The 21,481-nt window shown below is 40.9% G+C and overlaps 1 long non-coding RNA gene and 1 other non-coding gene across 2 annotated transcripts; both read right to left on the bottom strand.

The window, feature by feature from the left end:
• Positions 1–11,425: 11,425 nt before the first annotated feature.
• Positions 11,426–11,532, bottom strand: LOC126933218 (U6 spliceosomal RNA). Its single transcript, XR_007718465.1, has one exon. It is a non-coding gene; the product is annotated as a U6 spliceosomal RNA (small nuclear RNA).
• Positions 11,533–14,237: 2,705 nt separating this feature from the next.
• On the bottom strand, positions 14,238–21,216 carry LOC126932714 (uncharacterized). Its single transcript, XR_007718284.1, has 3 exons — positions 21,092–21,216; positions 20,249–20,452; positions 14,238–15,265 (listed from the first exon to the last, which is right to left on the bottom strand). It is a non-coding gene; the product is annotated as an uncharacterized LOC126932714 (long non-coding RNA).
• Positions 21,217–21,481: the final 265 nt, after the last annotated feature.

The following is a 21,481-nucleotide window of genomic DNA, read 5'->3' on the forward strand; positions in this document are numbered from 1 at the left end:
TAGGGTTTCACCACATTGGGCAGGCTGGTCTCAAACTCCTGACCTCAAGTGATCCACCCACCCTGGCCTCCCAAAGTGCTGGGATTATAGGCATGAGCTACCACACCCGGCCTCTCAATTTTTAAATTGGATTGTTTTGGTTCTTGTTGAGTTGTCAGAATTCTTTACATATTCTGGGTGTTCTAACTTTATCAGATATATAAATATTTTTCACCATTCTGTGTGTTGTCTTTTCACTCTCTTAAGAGTATCCTTTGATGTATAGAAATTTTAATACTGTTAAAGTCCAATCTATCTATTTGTTGTTGTCATCTGTGATTTTGGTGTTATATCCAAGAAATTATCACCAAATCTAATGTCTTCTGAGAGTTTTGTAGTTTTGGATCTTACATTTAGATCTTTGATGCATTTTGAGTTATTTTTGCATTGGTATAAGATAAGGGTCCAACTTCATAATTTTGCATATAGATATTCAGTTTTCCTAGAACCATTTATTGAAAAGAAGGTATATTTTTATTTAAGAAAATTAAAACCATATTCATATATTTCTGCATAAAAACATAGTAAAATATCTGGAAAGATACACATTAAACTGTTAATAATGATTACTTCTGGGAAGGAAAACAACACTGGGGAGTAAGCTGTACAAGAGCTATGGTTTTTGCTCTACATAATTCATATTGTTTAGATTACTTATGAGCTCATATTCATGTATTCCTTATATAATTATTAAAGGATTGTTTTGCTCTTGGTTTTAAGAGAAAGTTGGTCAGAAGTGAAAGCACAGGACAAGTAGGCCAAGAGTCAATATTTCGGCAGGACAGAGATCCAAATTAAATAAAATCTCTGAGGCAGAAGAGTTGAGCATGAGATGGAATTAGCAGATCTCAAGGGTAAAGCTCTTTGTCCAGATAATTTGGCAGCAGCAATAGCAAATAGGGACAGTAAAGAAGATTTGGTCTTAGTTCTCAACCTTCCCCTACCATTTCCCACATGTATTATATTTTTAATCTTCAGCTGTATTTGGGTAGGTTATATTTTGCTAATATATGAAAGAGATAACTGAAGACTCAGAGGTCTCTGAACTTTACTACAGTAAAAGCAGCCAGAGTTACAAAGAAGTTTTTATGTAATGAATGTCTGGAGGAAGGGAACTGGGCCATTTTGGCCAAATCAGAGGGTTTCAATAATGGGCAAGGTGGGAGAAGAACAGGAAAAAAAAAAGAAGGCTTTTAAGTTTACATTAATTAGTATACATTTTATTCTAGGTTTTTCATCAAATAAATATCTTAAGAAAGCCTAGCAATTGTATGTAATAAATAAATAAAATGCTTGTTGAATGAATGAATGAGACACAAGAATCTAAAGAGAGGAGATGAAGACAAGTGGATTAAATAAGAGTAGACTAACACTAGTAAGATATTAGTGTAAATAGAATGGTTTCAGTGGGGGAAGAAAATAAAGGAATGTGTCTAGACTTGTTCCCCAGTAACACTGGACAGGACCCTTATATGATCAAAAGTGCGAATCCTGGCTAGGCGTGGTGGTTCTTGCCTGTAATCCCAGCATTTTGGGAAGCCGAGGTGGGCAGATCACATGACGTCAGGAGTTTAAGACCAGCCTGGCCAACATGGTGAAACCCCATCTCTACTCAAAATATAAAAATTAGCCAGACATGACAGCAGGTGCCTGTAATCCCAGCTACTCGGGAGGCTAAGATGGAAGAATCGCTTGAACCCAGGAGGTGGAGGTTGCAGTGAGCCAAGATTGCGCCATTGCACTCCAGCCTGGGTGACAGAGTGAGACTCCATCTGAAAAAACACAAACAACAACAACAACAACAAAAAAGTGTGAATCCAGAAACCCATTACTTTTACCCTCCAGTAAGCTACCAGTGAAACTGAACCATCATTGAACTGACACTGTCTCACATTTCCTGGCCTTCTTTCTATTACCTTTCTGGCCAACACTGTCACTGATGACTCTTCTCTAGCTGCCCTGTTCCTGCAGCGTTTTCTAATCAAACAGCCACTTGAAACCACTGGAGCCCAACCTGGAAATATATTTCCAGCTCTTCTTCCTTTTTTTTTTTTTTGAGACCTTGTCTCACTCTACCGCCAGGCTGGAGTGTAGTGGCATGATCTCAGTTCACTGCAACCTCCACCTCCCGGGTTCAAGCGATTCTCCTGTCTCAGCCTCCTGAGTAGCTGAGACTACAGGCACACACCACCACACCCACCAGCTCTTCTTTTAACTAACGTAGCTCATAAAGTGTTGTGTAGCTTTATGCTCAAGAGCATTTCAGCAGCACTATTACGTATCAGCTTCCTGTTTCTACCTGCCTAGAAGTATCAACCTTCTCTTCTTGTACACGTCTGTCCATTTCTTGAGTATGTGGGGTTTTTTTCCTATTTTCCCAAATTTTGGGTGCCCAGAATAAGCTTGGTCCTATGACCCAACCCACTGGCTAGTATACCTACTATGCTTTTGTAGATCATATCACCATTTTGTCAGGGCATGGCCCTGCTGCTCATATCCCTGACCTTGCACTAAAATGACCTATCCCATATAATAAAGTCCACCTCAGCTGCCTGAATTCCAAAATCACTCTTCTTGGTTTGTCCTCCCAGATTAATGACCCATGCCTAGAATCAGACAAAAGTTTGACTACCGTATTACTTTCCTTCTACTGTTGTAATAAATAACTACAGATTTGTTGGCTTAAAACAACACAAATTTATTACCTTACAGTTCTGGAGGTCAGAAGTCTAAAAAGGGTCCTAGCAGGCTAAAATCAAGGTGTTGCCAGCACTGCATTCCTTCTAGAGGCTCCACAGAACCCACTGCCCTGCCTTTCCAGATTCTGGAGGTTGCCCACATTCCTTGGTGGGTGGCCTCCTTCCAATATCTTCAAAGCCAGTGACAGCTAGTGGAGTCTTCCTCATGCGGCACCACTCTAATTCTGCCATCATCACAGCTCCTTCTCTGATTCTGGACCTCCAGGCTCCCTCTTTAACTTTATAAGGGCCCTTGTGATTACATCGTGCCCGTCCAGATAATCCAGGCAAATCGCCTCGCCTCAAAATCCTTAATTGAGTCACAACTGCAAAGTGTCTTTGGCCATGTAAGGTAACACATTCACGGGTTCTGGGGATTAGGACATGGACATTTTTTGTGGTAGTGGGGAACTATTTTGCCTACCAAAAGTGTGCTCCAAAGTATTTATCTATATCTAAAGAAGCCACAGTCTTTCTATGGGGGAAGCACTTATCACTTTAGCCCCTGAATTTACCCTGAACTCCTTATACCTGGTTTCTTTTCCCAGTTCATTCTCCAGAGCTCTCAGCATGCTGTGTGATCGGATGTTAGCTGATACTGACCAAAAATAAGAATGTGGTACAAAGAGCATGAATTGGATGTTCTGAGCCAAGAGGTTAAAAAAATAGTGAGGAAATAGGGCGGGGGGTGGAATTTGACTAAGGTTAACTCTTGAGAAGTTAAAATTGCTAGGATCTTAAGAAAAGAATTTGTACACAGTTTGCTATAGTCTAGTAAAGTTTCCAGAAAGATGGACTATTTACCTGCTGTCTGTATTGTTGTAGATTATGTACCCTCTATTAGCCAGAGACCATAGAATGAGCAGATAGAAAGAGGAAAGTCTGACAACAAATCCTTCCACCTAAATTTGAGATTCTTGCACTCTTGAGGTAGGCAATGGTGGGATAGGATGTGAGCAAAACCATACGAAAGCATGACCTATCTCCTAGTACATCAGTTTCACTCGAGAATAATAGGGCGGAGAATTCAGTCATTTAATTGGTAAAGTATTTTAAATTATCTCAGTCAGATACACAATAGAATGTAATATAAGCATTGCATATTTTTTTAAGATTGAAGTTTTTCTAAGCTAAAATAGAACAGAAGTCTTAAAAAAAAGTTTACTGGTTCTTTAAGGCTATACTCTCATAGGGGATCTGTTTATCTCCACTGATGGTAGAACAAGTTCAGAGGATTTCCTTAAACGGTCAAGAAGGGCAGATGGAGGCCAGGCACAGTGGCTTGTGCCTGTAATCCCTGCACTTTGGGAGGCCTAGGCGCGTAGATAGCTTGAGTTTAGGAGTTCCAGACTAGACTAGACAATATGGGGGATAGGACCCTCTAAATTAAAAATTAAAGCTTTTAACTACCGTGTTCTCTGCTTTGTTTTTCTGTAGTTATTGATCATGTGTGTTTGTTGGACCATGTTTTCTACTTCAAGTTCAAATACAAGTTTTTAATTTAAAACATGCATCTTTTGCTTAGCTATGCTCTAGTTCAAATCGATGAAAGCAATTTTAACAAGCACTCTAATTCAATCCATAAACAAATCCTGATGCTTCCACTTGCAGACCCCATTTTGTAGGATGTGTCTCCTTGATGTTTTGCCTCTGAACATCATACTCCACTTAAAATTATTATATAGTGATCACTACTTTAAGCCAAGTTCCCTGGCTTGGGGACCTGACATAGGAAACTAACCTAATTTTCAAAGTCCAGAGAGCAGGAATTTTTAGAAGGGCAAGATGGGTAAGGAAAAGTCTGAGACTAATCATCTAATGGAATAATTGATTGAAATCAGTAATGGGAAAAGGTGACCAAGAAAAGTATGACTAGTTCTGTGTAACCATGTTATTCCTCCATAGGACCACGATAATCAAAAAATGGAGAGAAAACGAAGCATACTCAGCATGGTGCACTTGTACCACATGCAAACCCTAGAATTCTGTAATTGATATAAAGAATTGACTGGGAATACGACCCTTACAGACCTCACTGGGACTACAGGAGCAGAAAATTTTGATAAGTAAAAGTGCTTTGAAACATTTTGTTACTGTTGTGAAATTTCCTATCTCTTAACCAAAATTTGAATATCTGGGTCCATTAAATATAGATGAATTTAACTTCTTGAAGGAGAATGAGGACTTACACTTACAATTGATTTTATTTAAAAATAGCCAAAATTCACATAACATCTTCCTATCACATATAAGAAACTATAGCCAATATATAGATAGAAAGGTACACACATACACACACTATACACACACATACACACACACACACACAATGCTTTAAAACAACAATAGCCTAGCCATAGATAGATTAGAGTGAGAATATAATTTGAAGAGTATTGGGTAGGGCTATAGACTAAAAGTACACCCAAGCCTATCACCAAGAACTGAAATTCAACATTTAGCCAGGATTCCCTTTGGTTTAATTAATGCAAACACACAGAGGGAATAATATATTTTCTCAATTATTGTGAATTATTACAACATTCCTAACACATTTTTTAAATTTTTAAAGTAATTCATGCTTATTGTAACATATCAAATAATACAGAGATGTATAAAGAAAAAGTTAACAGTTTATCCTTTTCTTCTCAACCCCATTTCTCAAAAATTCCTTGAGTGCCTCTTAATGGGCTAAGCATGGTCTAGACTCTGTGAATACAGCAATGGAAAAAACAAAGTTGGCCAGGCGCAGTGGCTCATGCCTGTAATCCCAGCACTTGGGGGACCGAGGTGAGCGGATCACCTGAGACAGCCTGGACAACATGGTGAAACCGCATCTCTACTAAAAAAAAAAAAAAGAAAAAGAAAAACTATGAAAAGTAGCCGGATGTGGTGGCACACATCTGTAATCCCAGCTACTTGGGAGGCTGAGACACAAGAATCGCTTGAATCCAGGAGGCAGAGGTTGCAGTGAGCTGAGATTATGCCACTGCACTCCAGCCTGGGTGACAGAGCAAGACTCCATCTCAAAAAAGAAGAAAAAAACAAAGTCCCTGTCCTCATAGATTTATAGTCTAACACAAGAGCCAAACAAACTAATGATGAATACATGACACCACATAGCAAGAAGAACTCTGAAGAAATATAAAGATAGGTAAAGGATTTGGGAAGGCCTCTCTTAAGAGGTGACTTTGGAGCAAAGACTTGAAGGAAGTGAAAGTGAGAGCCAAGTGACTATCCAGGGGAAACGTATTACAAGCTGAAGGAACAAAACATACAGCTCTGTGAGGTGGAGTGTAGTTCACACGTTTCAGGAACAGCAAGGAGGCCAGTATGTGTGAAGCAGAATGAGCAAGGACTTGCTTTTTTGTCCCTTAATAGAAACTCTTTGTATTTACTCTGTGTAATTATGCTACCGGCTACGCGGAGTTAAATTCATTTGTTCCATTAACTTTTAATTTTTAGAAATTTTTAAAAATTTTACTTCTCATATGGTTTGCATGGTTCCAAATTCAAATCTACAAAGCAGAGTACACTCAAAGAAGTCCAGCTTCTATTCCTTTTTTTTTACATAATTTATTTTATATTTAGGATAATTGAAGGAACAATTTTTTTTTATTATACTTTAAGTTCTAGGGTACATGAGCTCAACATGCAGGTTTGTTACATATGTATACATGTGCCATGTTGGTGTACCGCACCCATTAACTCGTCATTTACATTAGGTATATCTCCTAATGCTATCCCTCCCCCCTCCCCCCACCCCACAACAAGCCCTGGTGTGTGATGTTCCAAACCCTGTGTCCAAGTGTTCTCATTGTTCAGTTCCCACCTATGAGTGAGAACACGTGGTGTTTGGTTTTCTGTCCTTGCGATAGTTTGCTCAGAATGATGGCTTCCAGATTCATCCATGTCCTTACAAAGGACATGAACTCATCCTTTTTTATGCATGCATAGTATTCCATGGTGTATGTGCCACATTTTCTTAATCCAGTCTATCATTGATGGACATTTGGGTTGGTTCCAAGTCTTTGCTATTGTGAATAGTGCCACAATAAACATACATGTGCATGTGTCTTTATAGCAGCATGATTTATAATCCTTTGGGTATATACCCAGTAATGGGATGGCTAGGTCAAATGGTATTTCTAGTTCTAGACCCTTGAGGAATTGCTGCACTGTCTTCCACAATGGTTGAACTAGTTTACAGTCCCACCAACAGTGTAAAAGTGTTCCTATTTCTCCACATCCTCTCCAGCACCTATTGTTTCCTGACTTTTTAATGATCACCATTCTAACTGGTGTGAGATGGTATCTCATTGTGTTTTGATTTGCATTTCTCTGATGGCCAGTGATGATGAGCATTTTTTCATGTATCTGTTGGCTGCACAAAGGTCTTCTTTTGAGAAGTGTCTGTTCATATTTTTTGCCCACTTTTTGATGGGATCGTTTGATTTTTTCTTGTAAATTTGAGGGTTTTTGCACCGATGTTCATCAGGGATATTGGTCTAAAATTCTCTTTTTTTGTTGTGTCTCTGCCAAGCTTTGGTATCAGGATGATGCTGGCCTCATAAAATGAGTTAGGGAGGATTCCCTGTTTTTCTATTGATTGGAATAGTTTCAGAAGGAATGGTACCAGCCCCTCTTTGTACCTCTGGTAGAATTCAGCTGTGAATCCGTCTGGTCCTGGACTTTTTTTGGTTGGTAGCTATTAATTATTGCCTCAATTTCAGAGTCTATTACTGGTCTATTCAGAGATTTAATTTCTTCCTGGTTTAGTCTTGGGAGGGTGTATGTGTCCAGGAATTTATCCATTTCTTCTAGATTTTCTAGTTTATTTGCATAGAGGTGTTTATAGTATTCTCTGATGGTAATTTGTATTTCTGTGAGATCAGTGGTGATATCCCCTTTATTATTTTTTATTGCGTCTATTTGATTTGTCTCTCTTTTCTTCTTTATTAGTCTTGCTAGTGGTCTATCAATTTTGTTGATCTTTTCAAAAAATCAGCTCCTGGATTCATTGATTTTTTTGAAGGGTTTTTTGTGTCTCTATCTCCTTCAGTTCTGCTCTGATCTTAGTTATTTCTTGCCTTCTGCTAGCTTTTGAATGTGTTTGCTCTTGCTTCTCTAGTTCTTTTAATAGCGATGTTAGGGTGTCAATTTTAGATCTTTGCTGCTTTCTCTTGTGGGCATTTAGTGCTGTAAATTTCCCTCCACACACTGCTTTAAATGTGTCCCAGAGATTCTGGTATGCTGTGTCTTTGTTCTCATTGGTTTCAAAGAACATCTTTATTTCTGCCTTCTTTTCTTTATGTACCCAGTAGTCATTCAGGAGCAGGTAGTTCAGTTTCCATGTAGGTGAGTGGTTTTGCTTGAGTTTCTTAGTCCTGAGTTCTAGTTTGATTGCACTGTGGTCTGAGAGACAATTTGTTATAATTTCTGTTCTTTTACATTTGCTGAGGAGTGCTTTACTTCCAACTATGTGGTCAACTTTGGAATAAGTGCGACGCATTGCTGAGAAGAATGTATATTCTGTTGATTCGGGGTAGAGAGTTCTGTAGATGTCTATTAGGTCTGCTTGGTGCAGAGCTGAGTTCAATTCCTGGATATCCTTGTTAACTTTCTGTCTCGTTGATCTGTCTAATGTTGACAGTGGGGTGTTAAAGTCTCCCCTTATTATTGTGTGGGAGTCTAAGTCTCTTTGTAGGTCTCTAAGGACTTGCTTTATGAATCTGGGTGCTCCTGTATTGTGTGCATATATATTTAGGATAGTTAGCTCTTCTTGTTGAATTGATCCCTTTACCATTATGTAATGGCCTTCTTTGTCTCTTTTGATCTTTGTTGGTTTAAAGCTTGTTTTATCAGAGACTAGGATTGCAACCCCAGCATTTTTTGTTTGGTTTTCCATTTGCTTGGTAGATCTTCCTCCATCCCATTATTTTGAGCCTATGTGTGTCTCTGCATGTGAGATGGGTCTCTTGAATACAGCATATTGATGGGTCTTGATTCTTTATCCAATTTGCCAGTCTGTGTCTTTTAATTGGAGCATTTAGCCCATTTACATTTAAGGTTAATATTGTTATGTGTGAATTTGATCCTGTCATTATGATGTTAGCTGGTTATTTTGCTCGTTAGTTGAGGCAGTTTCTTCCTAGCATTGGTGGTCTTTACAATTTGGCATGTTTTTGCAGTGGTTGGTACCGGTTGTTCCTTTCCATGTTTAGGGCTTCCTTCAGGAGCTCTTGTAAGGCAGGCCTGCTGGTGACAAAATCTCTCAGCATTTGCTTGTCTGTGAAGGATTTTATTTCTCCTTCACTTGTGAAGCTTAGTTTGGCTGGATATGACATTCTGTGTTGAAAATTATTTTCTTTAAGAATGTTGAATATTGGCCCCCACTCTCTTCTGACTTGTAGAGTTTCTGCTGAGAGATCTGCTGTTAGTCTGATGAGCTTCCCTTTGTGGGTAACCCGACCTTTCTCTCTGGCTGCCCTTAATATTTTTTCCTTCATTTCAACTTTGGTGAATCTGACAATTATGTGTCTTGGAGTTGCTCTTCTCGAGGAGTATCTTTGTGGCGTTCTCTGTATTTCCTGAATTTGAATGTTGGCCTGCCTTGCTAGGTTGGGGAAGTTCTCCTGGATAATATCTTGAAGAGTATTTTCCAACTTGGTTCCATTCTCCCCATCACTTTCAGGTATACCAATCAGACGTAGAGTTGGTCTTTTCACATAGTCCCATATTTCTTGGAGGCTTTGTTCATTTCTTTTTACTCTTTTTTCTTTAAACTTCTCTTCTTGCTTCATTTCATTCATTTAATCTTCAATCACTGATACCCTTTTTCCACTTGATTGAATTGGCTACTGAAGCTTGTGCATGTGTCACGTTGTTTTCTTGCCATGGTTTTCAGCTCCATTGGGTCATTGAAGGTCTTCTCTACACTGTTTATTCTAGTTAGCCATTCATCTAATCTTTTTTCAAGGTTTTTAGCTTCTTTGCCATGGGTTCGAACATCCTCCTTTAGCTCAGAGAAGTTTGTTATTACCCATCATCTGAAGCCTTCTCTCAACTCGTCAAAGTCATTCTCCACCCAGCTTTGTTTCATTGCTGGCAAGGAGCTGCGCTCCTTTGAAGGAGAAGAGGCGCTCTGATTTTTAGAATTTTTAGCTTTTCTGCTCTTGGTTATCCCCATCTTTGTGGTTTTATGGTCTTTGAGCATGGTGACAAACAGATGGGGTTTTGGTGTGGATGTCCTTTCTGTTTGTTAGTTTTCTTTCTAACAGTCAGGACCCCCAGCTGCAAGTCTGCTGGAGTTTGTTGGAGGCCCACTCCTGACCCTGTTTGCCTGGGTATCACCAGCAGAGGCTGCAGAACAGCAAATATTGCAGAACAGCAAATGTTGCTGCCTGATCCTTCCTGTGGAAGCTTCATCTAAGAGGGGCACCTGGCCGTATGAGGTGTCAGTCGGCCCCTACTGGGAGGTGCCTCCTAGTTAGGCTAATCAGGGGTCAGGGACCCACTTGAGGAGGCAGTCTGTCCGTTCTCATATCTCAAACTCCATGCTGGGAGAACCACTACTCTCTTCAAAGCTGTCAGACAGGGATGTTTAAGTCTGCAGAAGTTTCTGCTGCCTTTTGTTCAGCTATCCCTGCCCCCAGAGGTGGAGTCTACAGAGGCAGGCAGGCCTCCTTGAGCTGCAGTGGGCTCCACCCAGTTTGAGCTTCCTGGCCACTTTGTTTACCTCAAGCCTCAGCAATGGTGCGTACCCCTCCCCCAGCCTCACTGCTGCCTTGCAGTTGGATCTCAGACTGCTGTGCTAGCAGTGAGCAAGGCTCCATGGGTGTGGGACCCTCCGAGCTAGGCGTGGGATATAATCTCCTGGTGTGCTGTTTGCTAAGACCATTGGAAAAGTGCAGTATTAGGGTGGGAGTGTCCCAATTTTCCAGGTACCGTCTGTCACAGCTTCCCTTGGCTAGAAAATGGAATTCCCCAACCCCTTGTGCTTTTTGGGTGAGGTGATGCCCTGCCTTGCTTTGGCTCACGCCTGTGGGCTGCACCCACTGTACAACAAGCCCCAGTGAGATGAACCTGATACCTCAGTTGGAAATGCAGAAATCACCAGTCTTTTGCATTGCTCACACTAGGAGCTGTAGACTGGAGCTGTTTCTATTTGGCCATTTTGGAACTTCTTTTTTTTTTTTTTTTTTTTTTTTTTTTTGAGATAGAGTCTCGCTCTGTGACCAGGCTGGAGTGCAGTGGCACATCTTGGCTCACTGCTACCTCCACCTCCCAAGTTCAAGCAATTCTCCTGCCTCAGCCTCCTAAGTAGCTGGGACTACAGGTGCGCACCACCATGCCCAGCTAATTTTTGTATTTTTTGTAGAGAGGGGGTTTCACCATGTTGGACAGGATGGTCTCGATCTCTTGACCTTGTTATCCACCTACCAGATCCTCCCAAAGTGCTGGGATTACAGGTGTGAGCCACCGCACCCAGCCCAGCTTCTAGTTTTATTCCCTCTGACCTATTCCTTCCCCTACAGGTGACTATGAACCTTCTATTTTTTAAATATAAGAAATAAATTTGTAATTCTCTTCATGTCTTAGATAAAATCACATATCTCTCTTCACTTCTGAGATAAATGATAGCATACTATAAAAATATGGAATACTTGATGGATTTATGTGTTGTCCTTGCATAGGAGCCATGCTAATCTTCTCTATATCATTAAAATGTTGCTATATGTGCTGCTGAAACAAGCACTTAGGAGATCAAGATTTTACATGGGTAAAAATTCTGGAGCTAGACATGGTCTAGAGAGAGATGGCTTTAGTAGGTGCTACCATAAAGAATCTTATATAGTCAGGAGACACCATAAAGATGCCAAGTGTCCAAAGAGAGAGTAAGTGGCCTGGGAATGGACCAAAAATATCAAAAGAAGAAGTGAAAAGATGACCACAAACAAACATTCCTACCTGACAACTCAATGTAGGGCCTAGTTCTTCCTCAACCTATGTTCCATTCCTGCCAATATTTATTATATCATGCAATGGATACATAAAGGGCTTTAATGTTTTGGGTTTTTTGATGAATTCTTTAGGCACATGAGAGTATAAACACAGAATCCTTCATAGACATACAAAAATGTCCAAGTATTTTAAACTCACACCACCAATTTTAAAATATTCCTTGGGTTCTTTGTTTGAATTTTGCAATATTCAAAAGAAATACTGGAGGCAATCCTAATTTTTCTCAAGAGACACACATCTTAGCTAAAAGAGAAGAATAATTATGGTGCTGGGAAAACTGGATATCCATATGAAGAAGACTGAAATTGATCCCTATCTCTTGCCTTACATAAAAATCAAATCAAAATGGATTAAAGACGACTTAAATCTAAGACGTCAAACTATGAAACTACTGCAAGAAAATATTGAGAAAACTCTCCAGGGCATTGGTCTGGGCAAAAATTTCTTGAGTAATACCCCACAAGCACAGGCAACCAAAGCAAAGATGGACAAATGGAATCACATCAAGTTAAAAAGCTTCTGCACAGCAAAGGAAACGATCAAAGTGAAGAGACAACCCACAGAATGGGAGAAAATATGTGCAAACTACCCATCTGACAAGAGATTAATGACCAGAATATATAAGGAAGTCAAACAACTTTACAGGAAAAAATATATAATAATCTGATTTTAAAATGGACCAAAGATTTGAAGATATCAAAAGAAGATATACAAATGACAAACAGTTATATGAAAAGGTGCTAAACATCACTGGTCATCAGAGAAATGCAAATCAAAACTACAATGAGATATCATCTCACCCCAGTTAAAATGGCTTTTATCCAAAAAACAGGCCATAAAAAATGCTCGCAAGGATGTGAAGGAAAGGGAACCTTCGTACACTGTTGGTAGGAATGTAAATTAGTACAACCACTATGGAGAACAGTTTAGAGGTTCCTCAAAAAACTAAAAATAGAGCCCCCATATGATCCAGCAAACTACTGGATATATACCCACGAGAAAGGAAATCAGTATGTCAAAGATATATATACACTCCCATGTTTACTGCAGCACTGTTCACACAACAGCCAAAATTTGGAAGCGGCCTCTAAGTGTCCATCAGCAGATGAATGGATGAAGAAAATGTGGTAATTATACACAATGAAGTACTATTCAGCCATAACAAAAAAATCAGATTCTGACATTTGCAACAACATGGATGGAACTGGAGGACATTATGTCAAATGAAATAAGCCAGGAACAAAGGGATAAACATCGCTTGTTCTCACTTACCTGTGGAATAAAAAAATTAAGACAATTGCACTCATGGAGATAGAAAATGAAAGGATGGTTACCAGAGGACAGGAAGGGTAGTGGAGGGTGGGGGTAGGAGAAAAGGGGGGGATGGTTAATGGGTACAAAAAGTAAAAAATAAAAAGAATGAGGCCGGACGCGGTGGCTCAAGCCTGTAATCCCAGCACTTTGGGAGGCCGAGCCGGGCGGATCATGAGGTCAAGAGATCGAGACCATCCTGGCTAACCCGGTGAAACCCCGTCTCTACTAAAAAATACAAAAAACTAGCCAGGCGAGGTGGCAGGCGCCTGTAGTCCCAGCTACTCAGGAGGCTGAGGCAGGAGAATGGCGTAAACCCGGGAGGCGGAGCTTGCAGTGAGCTGAGATCCGGCCGCTGCACTCCAGCCTGGATGACAGAGCTAGACTCCGTCTCAAAAAAATAAATAAATAAATAAATAAATAAATAAAATAAATAAAAATAAAAATAAAAAGAATGAATAAGACCTAGTATTTAATAGCACAACATGGTGACTATAGTCAATAATAATTTAATCGTACATTTTAAAATAGGTAAATGGGCTGGGCACAGTGGCTCACGCCTGTAATCTCAGCACTTTGGGAGGCTGAAGTGGGCTCACCTGAGGTCAGGAGATCAAGACCATCTTGGCTAACATGATGAAAGCCCATCTCTACTAAAAATACAAAAAATTAGCCAGGCATGGTGGCACGTGCCTATAGTCCCACCTACTCAGGAGGCTGAGGCAGGAGAATTGCTTGCACCCTGGAGGTGGAGGGTGCAGTGAGCCGAGATTGTGCCACTGCACTCCAGCCTGGTGACAGAGTGAGACTCTGTCTCAAAAAAAATAAAAAATAAATAAAATAAAATAAAATAAAATAAAATAAAATAAAATAGGTAAACAGGTGTAATAGGATTGTTTGTAACACAAAGGATAAATGCTTGAGGGGATGGGTAGCCAATACCCTATGTGTGATTATTACACATTGCATGCCTGTCCCAAAATATCTCATGTACCCCATAAATATATACACCTACTGTGTATCCACATAAATTACAAATAAAAAAGGATAATAAAATTATTGCCAATCATTTCATACATACTATTTATTATCAAGAAAACATTTATTGAGTGACTACTATGTTTAACACTCTGTTAGGTGCTATAAGAGACATAGCATGCATTAGACATAATGCCTGCCGTTGAGAATCTTACTATCTGTGCTAGTTATTAACTTATGACTTCTTAAGTTATTGACTTATAACTTATGACTTCTCAGCTACAAATCCATCTTTTTTTCCCTTGCTTTGTTATTCTGGAGCTGGACACTGTAAGCTGGACCCTGCCAAATTTCTGCTTTGGCAATGGCAAAATGATAGGTTCTGCCAATAGAAGATGATGGAGAGACACTGGGAGACCAGAGCAGAGGAAAGGACTTGACATTCTTCTTCCGGTAGACTTTTTTGTGTGGAGCCAGTGGATTGGTTTGCAGGCAGGGCCTAGTAGTATTCACCTCTACAGTCCTCACAATTCAGTTAAGGCCCATGCTTCCAGCAAGTTTCTTCAGCACAGGTGGACTACACATTCTTGTGGCAGTCACACATTCTCCTCTAAATTTCTCAGGTTCCTTCTTCTTGTACGTTCTTCTTCAGCCAAGGTTAGTAGTCATGCCTGCAGGAGTACCACTGGACCCCTTAGAGTCCACTCTGCTCCTTTTAGACATCTTTCACTGGTTAATGGTTTTTTTTATGTTAAATTTTCCCTGTTCAAATCACAGGTATGTTTTTGATCTACTGATTGGTCCCTAGCAGACATACCATACCATCAAATAAGGAAGAAAAGGCAGATGTAAATTAATGTAAATTTGGGGGGAGAAGGGGCACTTCAGCTGTAATCACAGCCCAAAGGCCAAAGATCTTCAGAGATGTAAGTCTACAAAATTATCTATTAGTTTGGGTTGTGTTTAGCTGCATATAACAGAAACTGGCTTCAGTGACTTAGCCAAATAGAGATTTATTTTTTTCATGTGACATGAACTCCATAAATAGGCAATTAAGGGCTGCTTACTCCAAAAAAAAGTGAAAAATTCCGGTTCCTACTTTCCAGATTCTCCATCCTCAACGTGTGACTTTTGTTCTTGTAGTTGTAATATTGCTGCCTCCCATCCAGACATTAGATCTGTATTCCAGAAAGAAAAAAAAAAAAAAAGGTAATGGAAAAGAAAGAATGATCCCTTTGAATCTATCCCTTTTCTGCACATTCTTAGGGGCATCACCAAGTAACTTCAACTCACATGTCATTGACCATTCCTAATCATAAGGGAATCTGAGAAGCTCAGCATTTTTTAAACTGGGGACAGATCTCCGTAAGTAAGAAAAAAAGGAGAGAATGGATGTTGGATAGGCAACTAGCTGTGTCTGCCACAAATTGAAAAATTAGAAAATTACTTACATTTGAGATGGGCAAGAATTAGCAGAGGGATTTTATTTCATTTCCATATACTTGTTCATTTTCTTTTCATGTAAGTAGTCTTTTTATATTAATTATACACTATGACATACAATTGTTTTTTCCTCAATAACTAGCATATCTTACCAGAAAAGAAGGACGGAATAACATTTATTTTATTAGGACATTGTTTTCATGTAACTCGTTTATAAAGTTTAGCCCAGGGCCGGGCACGGTGGCTCAAGCCTGTAATCCCAGCACTTTGGGAGGCCGAGACGGGCGGATCACAAGGTCAGGAGATCGAGACCATCCTGGCTAACACGGCGAAACCCCGTCTCTACTAAAAACACAAAAAATTAGCCGGGCGAGGTGGCGGCGCCTGTGGTCCCAGCTACTCGGGAGGCTGAGGCAGGAGAATGGCGGGAACCCGGGAGGCGGAGCTTGCAGTGAGCTGAGATCTGGCCACTGCACTCCAGCCTGGGCGACAGAGCGAGACTCCGTCTCAAAAAAAAAAAAAAAAAAAAAAAAAAAGTTTAGCCTAGACCTAAGGAGGACATGGAGACATACATTTACTCTTAGTTTCTTACTAAATTATTTGTGGCCCGTTTAGTAAATATTCTAGTCCAGTATACTAGATGTCATTAAAGTGGTTAAATAATTTGTAGAATAGTAAAAAATGAAGTTTAAGGACAAAATTTTCTACACTAGAAATTGATTAGCGGAGTAGGTAGTTAGTTGGTAGATCTGGGAGTGTTAGGATCTATTTAAGAGATACCTAGAAATCTTTTCTATCCGAATCATGCCATCTTTCAAGTCCTAGCTCAAGTTTCTCTTCAGTAAGTTACTTTCTGACCAGGACAGTCTCTTTTCTAATGCAATTTCCCTTAGTGTATCACACAACTTTGTCCTGGAATGTGTAGTAATTTGTATTTTTCTCTAATTTTTATATATGTATCAGTCCAATTTCTCATATGCCCAATTATATTGCAAACTCTTACCTTTTCCCTGTGTCCTCACAATGTTCAAAGAAAGGGCATAGTATTGATTTGAGCTAACCTCAATTGAATGTCCTATAAAACTAGTGCAGGTTCAGAGGCTTTTTTTTTTTTTTTCAAAGAGAAATTGATAACAAATTAAAGCCAATAATAAGACACAAAAGCTTTTATAAGAAAAACTAAATATAATAACAGCCTGGAATATTTTAAACTTATATTTCTGATTTTCATTTCAACAATTTTTTTTTATAACACCAGCACGAGAAGGCTGGTGAAACTTTTGCAGGCTATTAATGTTTTTTAAAAAAACTTTTAAGATAGGGTGTCATTTCCATCACCCAGTCTGGAGTACAGTGGTGTAATTTTGTCTCACTGCAACCTCCACCTCCCAGGCTCAAGGGATCCTCCTGCCTCAGCCTCCCAGGTGTACACCATCATGCCCAGCTAATTTTTGTATTTTTTGTAGATGGGGTTTTGCTATGTTGCCAGGCTGGTCTCAAACTCCTAAACTCAAGTGATCCACCCACCTTGACCTCCCAAAGTGCTTGTATTACAGGCCTGAGCCAGCATGCCTGGCCTAAAATGTTCAAAAGTAGATAATTTAACTATCTTTCCATGTGGTCACTTGGAATTACCTCACTAAAGTTAATGATAACAATCCTACTATACCTCAATACTTCAAGGAAAGGGAGTTAGTAACCAAGACCTGGGCTTCTTTCTATCTGGTTTGCTATGAGCTACACTTGGAATTTTAAACTGAAATTCCCCATTTTAAGATGCTGCTACTGACGGATGCGGTGGCTCATTCCTGTAACCCCAGCTCTTTGGGTCGGCTGAGATGGATAGTTTAAGCCTAGGAGTTGGAGATCAGCCTGGGCAACATAGGGAGATCCTGGCTCAATAAAAAATTTAAAAATTAGCAGGTGTGGTGGTGCATGCCTGTAGTCCCAGCTACTCAGAAGACTGAGGTGGGAGGATTGTTTGAGCCTGGGAGATCGAAGCTGCAGTGAGCTATGGTCGAACCACTGCACTCCAGCTTGGATGATAGAGCAAGACCTTGTCTCAAAAAAAAAGAGATGCTGCTACCTCCACATGGATCTCAAAGAAGTAGTGAATATTTAGCAGACAGTGTTTCCTGTTTTAGTTATCTATTACTAAATAGATATTAGCACTTCATTATAAACAACCTTAAAACGTCATAGCTTCAAATGACAACGTTTCTTTTTTTTTCTTTTAGTACCAGAGTCCATGAAGCATTTTATTTGTGAATATGTATTACATCGCTTAAAAAAAGAATCCCAGGATTTCCCCTCCTGTGTGTTTTCTTCTGGCTTCTTCATGGTCCATGATACCAGCTGAGGTTGTCAGTACAATGAAACCAAACTAGAGGGATAGAAGCAGATTATTCTGACATTTTTCCAGATGTTTGAGTTGCACATCAAATCTGGGACTGATAACTCAACACTTGTTTAGCCTGCCTGTGATCACAACAATTTTTCCCAGTTCTGTGATCATCAATGATCTCAAATTCGCCAATGTAACCATACTTCCCCATCACAATGAGAAACCGGATGATGATGTTGGAGCACAGCTTAGTAAGAACCTGGCGTTTGCCTCTCCTTTCGGCATTGTTGATGCCCTTGAGAGCATCAGGCAGGACATTCATGTGCACCATTGTGGCAGCACGAAAAGATAGCGAAAAGACCCAAACGACAACCCTTTCATTGCTCTTGACACTGTGGATCAGGAATTTGGGTAAAGCTCATTTGGATGGCTCATTTCTGTTCCTCGTGGTGTTGGGAAGGCTTGACGAGAGCTAGAGATCCAAGAAGGCCTCACTCATATGTGTTGGACACCTCAATTCTCTTTCTCCGGCCTTTTTTTCTGTCCAGGTGGTTTCTGGACAGGGCTATATTTGGGAGTGATCTGTCATACTTCTCTTTACTATCAGATTCCTATCTTCATCCTGCCATCATCACTCAGACTATCATCATCACCCAGTCTTATCAGATATTGCCAAATTATGATGTCATAACTTACCATGATTTTCCCCACTGTCCATGAAAAAACAAAGAAAGGATTAGATACTTCTCAGGGAGTTCCCTGTTCATCTTTAGGGCCTCACTTTAGTCCTCTCATAAGGTACTTTTTTTTCTTCAAACTTCCTCAGTGCAAATATCCACCCTCAATCAACACGGGTTGGTGTTACTCCAATTCACTCCCCTTTCTTTTTTTTTTTTTTTTTTTTTTTTTTTTTTTTTTGAGATAGAGAGTCTCGCTCTGTTGCCCAGGCTGGAGTGCAGTAGCGTGATCTCCTCTCACTGCAACCTCCGACTCCCAGGTTCACACCATTCTCCTGCCTCAGCCTCCTGAGTACTGGGACTACAGGCACCTGTCACCATGCTTGGCTAATTTTTTGTATTTTTAGTAGAGACGGGGTTTCACTGTGTTAGCCAGTATGGTCTCCATCTCCTGACCTCGTGATCCGCCCGCCCCGGCCTCCCAAAGTGCTGGGATTACAGGCGTGAACTACCGCGCCCGGCCTTCACTCGCCTCTTTCTTTTTTTGAGATGGAGTCTTGCTCTGTCGCCCAGGCTGGAGTGCAATGGCGCGATCTCGGCTCACTGCAAGCTCCGCCTCCCGGGTTCACGCTATTCTCCTGCCGCAGCTTCCAGAGTAGCTGGGACCACAGGCGCGGGCCACCACGCCCAGCTAATTTTTTTTTTTTTTTTTTTTTTTTTTTTTTGGTAGAGACGGGGTTTCACCGTGTTAGCCAGGATGGTCTCCATCTCCTGACCTCGTGATCCCTCCGCCTTGGCCTCCCAAAGTGCTGGGATTGCGGGCGTGAGCCACCGCGCCCAGCCACTCCCCTCTTTCTATAATGCAAATCTTAGGATGCAAAAGCAAGCAAAGTCTAAGTTAATCTATCTAGAATAGCACCGTGGAGTCACAGCCATGTTCAGGCCTCTCCACAGAACAGACTAGCCTGGATTTCGGAACCTATGTCTTTCCCTGCCATAGCAAGTACTCCATATGCAACTTGGAAGCAGCCACTATGGATCTTGGCTTCTTTCTTGCTTTCTCCTCAATAGTTACTGCCACTGATTTAGTGCTAAAGAAATAGGAACATCACTTAAAACCATCTCTACGGGCCGGGCGCGTATGGCTAACATGGTGAAACCCTGTCTCTACTAAAAAAAATACCAAAAAAACTAGCCGGGCGCGGTGGCAGGCGCCTGTAGTCCCAGCTACTCGGGAGGCTGAGGCAGGAGAATGGCCTAAACGCGGGAGGTGGAGCTTGCAGTGAGCTGAGGTCCGGCCACTGCACTCCAGCCTGGGCGACAGAGCGAGACTCCATCTCAAAAAAAAAAAAAAAAAAAAAACTCTACGCATAAATCCACTTAGAATAATTTTTCCCCCTAGAGGATATATTATTGAAGTACAGGGCTTTATTGTTTATTCTACTGCAGACACCACAGGACACCATGTTCTTCAGGTTAGAATTGAGTACTTGAGAAACTATATGAATAATTGCTTGTTGAACTGTACATGTGAATTATCTCTATTTTCCAGCTAACAATTGAGCCTAAAATTATTAGTATTTTTGTAATTTTGAACCATCTGCATTTGAAGTTGGATTAGTGACAAAGTCTTATTCATTTTTCAAGTGTTAGTTCTGAGGGCTTCTCCCCAGCGTTGCTGCTAGATAATACTGCACCTTTGCGCTAACAAGTAAAAAGCTGATCCTCCGGGTTGATGTTGTCTCATGCCAGGGCTCTAGGCAGAATGGGCTGGAGTTCAGTCCCCAGCCATCTTCTTAGCAGGGCATTCTAGATGTTTAATCTTTTATGTTGACGTGTTGATATCACTTCCATTAGCCATTTGTTAGAATTACTAAATTAAATGTACATAATTCAAGGATCTAAAAAGACCAGAAGTTCAGTCAGAATCATTTTTCTGAGATATTTCTGCATTCCTCTGAAGAAGATAATTTGTTCAAACTTAACAAAAACAGGTGTTAAAATTGAGTAGGTTTTGAGAATACTCAGACTTTTTTTAGTCTCAAGCCCTACATGAAATACATTACAATCCCTTAAATCTTCCAATCTTAGAGCTAGAAGACAAGTTGAGCACCCTCACTTTACCCAGGGGCAATTTTGTGTCCCAGATGACAAAGCTCTTAGATCTACTCATTTGCTTACGGCTCCACCAGTACTTCTAGGTCAGGTCCTCTTTCACCTGAAGGATTAGCCATACTTCTGGAACCATTTTCCAGGTTCCTTGAAATAAATATCTTCGCTTTGCTGGGGACCCTAGTTTCCTGTTAAGTAGTGAATGACCCTTCTTTCCTCCCGCCAGCCACAGTCCTATTTCACAGAGGAAGAGAAATGACCAGCAAAGTCAACTTCTACTACAGAGAAGTAGCAACTGATAAAAGGCCAAATCTTACAACGTGAAGAAAAAGACCCACTATCCTGCAGCCAACTCGTATCAAAAGTTAATCTATTTAGTCCTCTCTGCCGGGGCTAGTCTACAGTTTTTCTTTTTGTCTCCCTCTTACCACTCACTGCCTGCCCAATCACCAGGTGGTTGTCGTTGTCCTTCCCGGCTAGTTGCCAATAAAGTTGTTACAAAGTGACCTTGAGTATCTCCCTTGGTGCACCCGAAACCCCGCCTTCTTCATCCGGGTGCTGCGGCGCGAATAAGAGCTGGACCGCGCTTGCGCGCTCAGTCCCATTACTTCGACCTCTGCCGCCGCCGGTGCCGCAGCCACCTCTCGGGAAGGTAAGTGGAGGGCACAGGGAGCCCGGCCTGGTCGGGGCGGAGCGGCGCCCAATAGGGACCCATTCATTGTGCCGGCGCCTCACTAGGCACGGGGCCCAAACTGACGGCGTGCACGGGAGCCTGCGGGGCCTGGGTGGGAAGGACAGGCCCCTGGAGGGCACTTGAC

The sequence above is a fragment of the Macaca thibetana genome, chromosome 12, assembly GCF_024542745.1.
Source record: "Macaca thibetana thibetana isolate TM-01 chromosome 12, ASM2454274v1, whole genome shotgun sequence".
Taxonomy (NCBI): domain Eukaryota; kingdom Metazoa; phylum Chordata; class Mammalia; order Primates; family Cercopithecidae; genus Macaca; species Macaca thibetana.